This window comes from Dipodomys merriami, unplaced genomic scaffold (assembly GCF_024711535.1).
Source record: "Dipodomys merriami isolate MVZ:Mamm:240054 unplaced genomic scaffold, mDipMer1.0.p SCAF_3, whole genome shotgun sequence".
Classification (NCBI taxonomy): Eukaryota; Metazoa; Chordata; class Mammalia; order Rodentia; family Heteromyidae; genus Dipodomys; species Dipodomys merriami.
The window spans coordinates 62,914,669-62,923,877 of NW_027204492.1; the positions used below are offsets into that span (position 1 = coordinate 62,914,669).

General features: G+C 42.7%; 1 non-coding gene across 1 annotated transcript; it reads right to left on the reverse strand.

Annotated features, from left to right (window-relative positions):
• Positions 1 to 8,305: 8,305 nt before the first annotated feature.
• On the reverse strand, positions 8,306 to 8,413 carry LOC138840635 (U6 spliceosomal RNA). The gene has a single exon (XR_011376186.1). It is a non-coding gene; the product is annotated as a U6 spliceosomal RNA (small nuclear RNA).
• Positions 8,414 to 9,209: the final 796 nt, after the last annotated feature.

Genomic DNA, 9,209 nt, shown 5'->3' on the forward strand with positions numbered 1-9,209 from the left:
ACCACCACCAACAATAACAACATCTTTTCTTTGAAAAAAAATTTTTTTTCTTTTTTTTTTTTTTGCTTATGTGGTGCTGAGGAATCGAACCCAGGACCTCATGCATGCAAGGCAAGCACTCTACCACTGAGCCACCTTCCCAGCCCCTGAAAAAAATTTTTTGAGGGCTGGGAATGTGACTTAGTGGTAGACTTCTTACCTAGCATGCATGAAGCCCTGAGTTTGGTTCCTCAGTACCATATAAATGGAAAAAGCCAGAAGTGGTACTGCGGCTCAACTGGTAGAATGTTAGCCTTGAGCACAGAGAGGCTCAGGGACAGTGCCCAAGCCCTGAATTTCAAGCCTTACAACTGGCAAAACAAACAAACAAAATAAACACATTTGTTTCAATTGTGCCAATATTGGGGCTTCAACCCAGGGCCTTATGCTCTTGCTTAGTTTTATTTACTCCAGGATGGTGCTTTGTCACTTGAGCCACACCTCCACTTCTGTTTTATTTTGCTGGTTAATTGGACCCAAGAGTCTTTGAGATTTGTCTACTCAGGCTGGCTTTGAACCATGACTCTCAAATCTCATTCCAGTGAGTAACTAGGATTATAGGCATGAGTCTGGCAGCTCTTTGAAGTGTCTTAATTTAATTCTCAATCAATCTGTCTCAAATTTCTTTGCCTTCATGATTTTGCAATGATCAAAATTTGTCATCTGGGCCTTTGTTTCTCTGGTTCCCATCTTCTTGGCTGCCCATTTGGTCTATCTGTCATCTTCCAGGCTTGTCATACCTGTTTGTGAGTGGGAACTGGAGGGTGAAGTTGAACTGTAGGCATTGGGGAGCATTGTGTATCCCCTATCTGAGTTCAGGGACCATCCACTAAAGCCTTCTTCTGATCAATAGCATCTACAATTGCCACTAGTTTGCCAGCATAATGCTCAAAGGAGACACAGGGCACCTGAACAATCAAACAACCAATTGATAGCATTTGATGAGAAAGAGGGACTACCCATGGTGCACATGCGTAGGAGACCACTAGGCTTCGCTATGCTGGAGTTGTAAAAGAAGAGTGTGATTCTTTGTTGCTTTGTATGTCCCTCCCCACTGTATAACCCCTGTTCTCACTGTATTTGATGTTGGTATAATTTGTGGAGGGGAAGGTGGACTCATTGCAACAATGATGTTATGTCAAGACGTTATGTCAAAAAACGAACTTTACAACTTTGGCTCAGGGTGGGGGAGGCGGGAAGGGATGGTAAGGGGAAACAAAGGAGGAGGCAAAAATGCTTGATAAGAAATGTACTCATTACCTTGCCCATGTAATTGTAACCCCTCTGTATGGTATTTTCACAATTAAAAAAAAAGAAAAAAAAAAGAATAATGGAGTAGCGGGGGAGTAGAATTTCACCTGGGAGGAGAGGCACAAGGACAGGTCTGGAGGATGGGAGAATTGTAGTATTGAGCCAGGCACCAATGGCTCCTGCCTGTAATCCTAGCTACTCAGGAGACTGAGATCTGGTTCAAAGCCAGCCTGGGCAGGAAAATCCCTGATACTCCTATCTCCAATTAACCACCAGAAAACCAGAAGTGGTGCTGTGGCTCAAGTGGTAGAGCATTACCTTTGAGTGAAAAAACTCAAAGGGCACCATCCAGGCCCTGAGCTCAAGTCCCACAACTGACAAGAGAAGAATTGTGGCATGTTCAGGCTAGGCTGGAGTCTTGCTAAGTACAGTATGCCTGGAGAGATTTTTGTTTTTTCCTATTTCTTGGGTACTTGTCCTGGGGCTTGAATTCAGGGTCTGGGTGCTGTCTTTGAGATTTTGTGCTCAAGGCTAGCATTCTACCACTTGAGCCACAGCTCCACTTTTGTTGGTTAGTTGGAGATCAGAGTCTCATGGACTTTTCTGCCCAGGCTGGCTTCAAACTGGGATCCTCAGATCTCAGCTAGGATTACAGTCATAAGCTACTAGAACCTGACATACGCCTGAAGAGTTGAGATGGGATTTTTCATACAGTGCTCATGATTTGTAAATTATGAATTATTGGTAATAACTCCCCCTCCCTTTCCTTCCTGTGATTCTAACCAGGATGAAGCTGAACGCTGTAGTTTGGGATCTTCAATGTCTCCCAAAAGCCCTATGTGTTACAGGGTTGATCTTCAGCTTGGTGCTATTGGCAAGTGATAGAATCTTTAAGAGGATTTCATGTCATTGTGGGAGCATACCCTTGAAGGGATTATGGAACTTTAGCATTTTCCTTTTTTATTCTGGTGCTTCTTCGTTCTTGATGAGATGACCAGTTTTGCTCCACCATATGCTCCTTTGTCAATTTTACCAGAGGTCAAAAAGCAATGAGTCAACCTTCCCTCCCTCCCTCCCTCCCTCCCTCCCTCCCTCCCTCCCTCCCTCCCTCCCTCCCTCCCTCCCTCCTTCCTTCCTTCCTTCCTTCCTTCCTTCCTTCCTTCCTTCCTTCCTTCCTTCCTTCCTTCCTTTCTTCCTTCCCTCCCCTCCCATCTCTCTCTCTGATGGCACTGGGATTGGAGATCAAGGCCTTGTGGTTGCTGGGCTGGTGCTCTACCACTTGAATCTCAGCTCCAACCCTTTTTTCTTTTTAGGTATTTGTCAAATAAGTTCTTGTAAACAAGTCTAGCCTGGACTGTGAGGCTCCTCTTTTATAGCTGGGATGACAGGTACATGCCACATGCCAGCACTTTTTATTGCTTGAAATAGAAACTTGCACAAACCTTGATCATGTGGATGTCTGCTTCCTAACCACACAACAGCCCTGAACACATCCTGCATCCTCCTGTCTGCTATCCCAGGAAGGAAGTACAAAATTGTCTTTTCAAGTCAGGCAGAGGTGGCTCACACCTGTAATCCTAGCTACTCAGGAGTCTGAGATCTGAGGTTTGCTGTTTGAAGCCAGCCTAGGCTGGAAAGTTTATGAGACTCTGATATCCAATTAACCACCATAAAACCAGAATGGAGCTATAGCTCAAAGTGGTAGAGTGCTAGCCTTGAACACAGATGTTGAGAGATAGTACCCAGGCCCTGAGTTCAAATCTCAGGATCAGTATATATATATAGAGAGAGACAGAGACAGAGAGAGACAGAGAGACAGAGAGAGAGAGAGAGATAGAGACAGAGACAGAGACAGAGAATTCTTTCAGGGCGACGGCTTCATTGACTATGTTTGGACTCTCCAAGCCTAGGCCTTTCTTGATTAGCATCTGAGGCCTGGAGTAGAGGATGGGGTCACCCTAGTATGAGATGTAATGATACTATCATGACTTGGCTGCCCATACAACAACTGCTTTTAAAGTTCAATTTTGTAATCTCAAAGTTCATACCCAAGGGATTTTGTAATTCAAAGCACTGATCATGAAGCTCTTTGGAAAACTGTGACTTTCTCTTTAGCTAAAATGTGGATAGGGGGACGGCCAGGGGATGGGGAGGAGTGGCATATACACTTAAGGTTTCTCTCAATGTGACAGCAGGCTCATTTTGTCCAGATAGATCAAGCTTCATCTCTTCAAACACCTTAGATTTCCAAAGCAGTGGTGCTTAACCTACTAACCTCAACATGGACAAAAGAAGAAAGACAGCACATCTCAATAGGCATCGGTCAGTCTCCTAAGCTGTAACTGGGGTCAGTTGGCTGCTTATCTGGGGTGCGATAGTTTGCCAAATAGCAAGGGTCTGGGGCTTGGCCATCTAGGGGACTGGCAGTCTTGGAATTAGAAACCATAATTGGTGCATCCCGGGCTTTCTTGGAGCCAAGGATGAATTTATAGAAGGCATGAAATATCAGGTAAAGGGGGGGATAAGTACTAGATTTGGCATGCCTGTAGTCATAGTTACTTGGGTGTTTGGGGCAAGGAGAATTCTTCCTCCTCCTCCCCCTCCTCCCCCTCCTCTTCCTCCTCCTCATCTCCTCCTCATCTCCTCCTCATTTCCTCCTCTTCCTCCTCCTCCTCCTCCTTCTCCCTCCTCCTCCTCCTCCTCCTCCTCCTCCTCCTCCTCCTCTTCTTCCTCCTCCTCCTCCTCCTCCTCCTCCTCCTCCTCCTCCTCCTCTTCCTCCTCCTCTTCTACTTCTTTTCTACCTCTTCATCCCTTCCTCCCTCTCTGTTAATCTCTCTCTCTCTCTCTGTTGATATTGGGGCTTGAACTAAGGCCTGGTCCCTGACTTTATTGCTCAAGGCAAGCATTCTACCACTTGAGCCACAGCTCCACTTCTGGCTTTTTGGTGGTTAATTGCAGAGAAAAGTCTCCTGGACCTCCCTACCCAGACTGGCTTGGAATTGAGATCCTCAGATCTCAGCCTCCTAAGTAGCTAGGATTATAAGTGTGAATCACTGGTGCCTGACACTTGTTTGTTTTTGAGACAAGGTCTTGCTACTAGTCCAGGCTGACCTCCAGCTCACGATCATCCTGCCTCACCCTCCTGAATGCTGGGATTACTGGTGTGTGTTACCATTTCCAGCTTCTGTCAATCTTCTTGCAAGTGTGGTCTGCATATGCTGCCTGCAGCATTCCCCACCCTTTTGCTTACACCCTAAAGCCAGCACTATGCTGCTTATACCCTACCACAGAAGGAATCCTCTTGTCAGGAATGATACCTCAATCACTAAATCCCTTGATTTCTTCTCCAAGAGGAATGTCTCCTAACCCCAGACTGCAGGAACAACAAAGTTATATTCTCTATATTTCAGTCTCTAGAAATGCTTCTAAGTATCCAAAGCAAGTTGTCATTTTCCTTTCTGTGCTTCAAGTTGACTGACAAAAGCGTAAGCCAGAATCCCTGAACCTCCTTTCTACCCAGTCCCCTTCATAAAATGTCCTTTCCTTTCATAGTTGAATGTAGTGTTACTGTCTCCCTTCCAGCAGTAAATGAGTTTTTCCAATGCTGTGGACTCACACCCTCCCTTCTCCTTAAACATCTCATTCTATACATCCATCATCCCCTCCTTTCACTCCTACACCTGCACCCTAACCCTGATCATATCCGACTTCATTACTTCAGGCATGCATACTCATGATACTCATTCCTGTTGAGAGCTGGTGATTAAAAGAGTACACTTCCACACCTGTTTGCCAGAGCTTCTTTACTTGGCAGTACTGGGGATTGAACTTAAAGTTTTGTACTTACTAGGTTGCTCTACCACTTGAGTCATACTCCAAACCCATTTTTGCTTTTAGTTATTTTTGTCACAAGGTCTTATGTTTATGTCCTAGTTGGCCTGGACTGTGATCTTCCTAATTATGCTTCCCAAGCAACTGGGATGACAGGCATACACCACGACATAGACTATTGGTTGACGTGGGGTCTCACTAGCTTTAACATTTTTTATTGTTAAAATACAGTAAGAGGGGTTACAGTTACATGAGTAAGATAATGAGTACATTTCCTATCCAGCATTGTTACCTCCTCCTTTGTTTTTCCCCTACTATTCCTTCCCTCCCACCTTCACAACTACCCCCCTGCCAAGTTATAAAGTTCTTTTTCAACATAGTGTCTTGTACATCTCATTGTTACAATGGGTCAATCTGTATCCTTGTTTCAGCATTTTGTTACTTCCTTTCCCCTCCCCAAATTATAAAAATGTATACACAAGATGCAGAGCACCAGAATCAAATACAGTGCAAAGGAGTTATACCTTGGGGAATATCATACAAAAGAAACAAAAAAAAATCACATGGTACATTATAAGTACATTAAAAACAGCAGCAAGAAAGATAAAACCACTGTGTTGATATCTTGGGGTTTATTTCACTTAGCACCATCTTATATGGTCATATGTACATAGCTTTTGACCTTTTCTGCTTGTCCTAGACATATACTAGTTATTGAAAATGAGGGTAATCAAGGGACCTATGTTTCTTTGGGCCTGGCTTACTTCACTTAATATAATTTTTTCCAAGTCTTTCCACTTCCTAACAAATGGAGCAGTGTCATTCTTTCCGATGGAAGCATAGAATTCCATTGTGTATGTGTGTGTGTGTGTGTACACACACACACACACACACACACACACACACACACACACACACACACATACACACACACATATGTATCTATCACATTTTCTTGATCTACTGAGGGGCACCTGGGTTGGTTCCATATCTTAGCTATGATGAATAATGCTGTGATAAACATAGTTGTGCTGGTAGCTTTAGTATGGTCTTGTTTGTGATCATTTGGATAAATGCCCAAAAGTGGGATTGCTGGGTCATAGGGGAGCTCTATGTGGAGTCTTTTGAGGAACCTCCATACTGATTTCCAAAGTGGTTGAACAAGTTTACACTCCCACCAACAATGCAGTAAGGTTCCCTTTTGGCCACATCCCCTCCAGCATCTGTTGTTATTAGATTTCTTGATTATAGCCATTTTAACTGGGGTGAGGTGGAATCTCAATGCTGTATTGATTTGTATTTCTTTTATGGTAGAGAAGTTGAACCTTTCTTTATGTGTCTATTGGCCATTCTTATTTCCTATTCAGAGAAGTTTCTCTTTAAGTCTTTAGCCCACTTATTTATTTATTTATTTATTTATTTATTTTTGTCGGTCGTGGGGCTTGAACTCTGGGCCTGGTCGCTGTCCCTCAGCTCTTCAGCTCAAGGCAAGCGCTCTACCACTTGAGCTACAGCGCCACTTCCGGTTTTCTGGTGGTTTATTGGAGATAGGAGTCTCAAGGTCTTTCCTGCCCGGGCTGGCTTTGAACCGCGATCCTCAGATCTCAGCCTCCTGAGTAGCTAGGATTACAGGCGTGAGCCACCAGCGCCCGGCTTTAGCCCACTTATTAATTGGGCAGTTGTTGAAGAATTGTTGGGGGTTTAAATTTTTTGAGTTCTAAGTATATTTTAGATATGAGATCCTTCTGCATTGTATGGCTAGTAAAGATCTTCTCCCAGTCTGTGGGCTTTCTATTGATCTTGCTAGTTCTATCCTTTGCCCTGCAGAAGCTCTGCTATTTCATGCAATCCCATTTGTCCCACCTTTCTTTGATTTGTTGTGTTTCTGGGTCTTTATTAAGAAAAGTTCAGCCTGTGCCAAGGAGCCCTAGAGTTTTTCCTATTCCTTCCTGTAATATTTTCAGGGTGTCTGCTTTGACTTTGAGGTCTTTGATCCATTTGCAGTTGATTCTGGTGCAGGATGATAAATACGGATCTAGCTTTAGTTTTCTACAGGTGTTAAAAACCAATTTTGCCAGCACCATTTACTGAAGAGGCTGTCTTTCTTCCCTTCAATTTTTTTTAGCTCTCTTATTGAAGATTAGATGGCTATAGGTCTGTGGGTTCATTTCTGGGTCTTCAGTTCTATTCTATTGGTCATCAGGGCTGTTCTTGTGCCAGTACCAAGCTGTTTTGATTACTATGGCTTTGTAGTAGAGTTTGAAATTTGGTATTGATATTCCTCTACCACTGTTCTTTCTGCTAAGGATTGTTTTTGCTATTCAGGGTCTTTTATTGTTTCATATGAACTTTTGGGTTGCTTCTATTTCCTTGAAGAATGAGGTTGGGATATTGATAGGTATCACATTGAATTTGTAGATAGCCTTTGGCAGTATTGCTATTTTCATGATGTTAATCCTCCCAATCCAGGAGCATGGGAGGTTTTTTGATTTCCTTAGTTCTGCTTTAATTTCCTTTTTCAGGTTTGTAAAGTTTTCAGAATTGAGGTCCTTCACTTCGTTAGTTAATTCATAGGTATTTTATTTTTTGTGGGGCTATTACAAAAGGAGCTGTTTTCCTGATTTCAGCTGTGCTCTTCTCATTGTTGGTATACAGAAAAGCCATTGATTTTTGAGGGTTGATTTTATACCCTGCTACTTTGCCAAAGTTTCAAATCAGTTCATGTAATTTGGGAGTGGAGTCTATGGGATTCTTTAAATACAAGATCATGTTATCTGCAAAGAGGGAGAGTTTTACTTCATCTTTCCCTATTTGGATCCCCTTTATGTTTGCATCTTGTCTTATTGCTGTAGCTATGCATTCTAATACTAAATTGAAGAGGAGTGGAGAGAGTGGACATCCTTGTCTCGTTCCTGAGTTAAGAGGAAATGGCTTTAGTTTTTCACCATTAAGTATAATGCTGGCTGTAGGTTTGTCATATACAGCCTTTATTGTATTGAGGAATGTTCCATGGATTCCTAATTTTTCCAGACCCTTCATCATAAAGGAGTGTTGGATCTTGTCAAATGCCTTTTCTGCATCTATTGAGATAACCATGCGGTTCTTATCCTTGCTCTTGTTGATGTGATGAATTATATTAATTGATTTGCATATATTGAACCAGCTTTGCATCCCTGAAATGAAAAAAAATATGGAACACTTCATGAATTTGTGTGTCATCCTTGTGTGGGGGGGCATGCTAATCTTCTCTATATTGTTCCAATTTTAGTATATGCGCTTTCGAAGCGAGCACCTCACTAGCTTTTTGTCCAGGCTGATCTGAGATTGAGATCCTTCCAATCTTCCACCTAAATAGTTGTGATTATAGTCATAAACCACTATGCCCACCTTACTTCTTCAAGCTTCTTATTTGGTCTCCCTGACTCTATCACGATTCATCTTCCATGCATAAGCTAGCATGATCTTATTAAGCACAAATATCAGGGAAGAATTGTAATGATAACACTCTCGTCCAAACAAAATTCATCAGAACCTCCAGAGCTTGGCCTCACTAGGCCCAGGATTTCTGCCTCTAATCCAATGCTGACTTGAGGAGCAACATTGGGGACCTGGTGTGTCAGTTACCTGCATCAAAGTATGCAATTATTGAGTCATTACCATGTAAGCAATCATTGTTCTTGAGGATGAGACTCTAGGACAAAAAGTTTGGAGGGTAATAGGATTCTTCTGTTTCTTTCTTTCTTTCTTTTTCATTTTTTGTTGGTCCTGGGCACTGTCCCTGAGCTGTTTTGCTTAAGGCTAGTGTTCTACCACTTGAGCCACAGCACCACTTGTGGATTTCTGGTGGTTAATTGAAGTAAAGAGTCTCACGGGGACTTTTCTGCATGGGATGGCTTTGAACTGTGATCGTCAGATCTCAGCCTCCTGAGTAGCTAGGATTACAGGTGTGAGCCACCAGTACCTGGCTTTTCTGTCTTTTTTTTTTTTAATTGTGAAAATTCTGTACAGAGGGGTTACAATTACAATTATGGGCAAGATAATGAGTATATTTCTTATCAAGCATGTAACCTCCTCCTTTGTTTCCCCTT